We start from the raw sequence: 782 nt of genomic DNA on the forward strand, positions 1-782 counted from the left end.
CCTTTTCTATCCTTCCTGTAGCATTTGTATCCTGGAACATTCAGCTGCCAGTCCTGCCCATCCCTGAGCCATGTTTCTGTAATTGCTATGATATCCCAGTCCCATGTTCCTAACCATGCTCTGAGTGAATCTGCCTTCCCTGTTAGGCCCCTTGCATTGAAATAAATGCAGTTTAATTTATTAGTCCTACTTTGTCCCTGCCTGCCCTGACTGTTTGACCAACGTCTGTTCTCAGTTGTACCCGTCTCAGATCTAACTCCCTGCGCTTTCTTTGTCTGTTCTTCTCCCTTTTAAACTGCTGTTGTTTTGACTTTTTTTTTCCAAAGTTCCAAAACAATGCAACAGCATATAACACAGTAATTGCTGCTCCTGCAATTTAAGGAAATCACCTCCAACACCTAAAATACCTCAAAGAAAAGGAGCAGCTGGTACAGCCAGAAATTTTTCCCATCCTCCATCTTGGATTACCCAGATATGTTTTCTTGCAATGTTATGATCCCAATTGAGACCATTAATTTTATTAGAAGAAATCTGTTATTTACTTAAAGAATGATGCTACAATATTCTTTGGTTTAAAATAAACAAAATTTGACCATATAGAAGTCAAAAAAGGAAACACTATATACTATCTTAGGTAGCCACCTATGATCTTAAAGTTACTTGCAACACAAGTTATACATGAATTAACAGGCAAGGTTAATCAGATCTTTCAAATTAGCCCAACTGTCCACTCAGCGTATATTTTGGCAATCTTAGTCACAAAGTCCCTCATCCTTCATCTC

This window comes from Chiloscyllium plagiosum, chromosome 2, assembly GCF_004010195.1.
Source record: "Chiloscyllium plagiosum isolate BGI_BamShark_2017 chromosome 2, ASM401019v2, whole genome shotgun sequence".
NCBI classification, from domain to species: Eukaryota; Metazoa; Chordata; class Chondrichthyes; order Orectolobiformes; family Hemiscylliidae; genus Chiloscyllium; species Chiloscyllium plagiosum.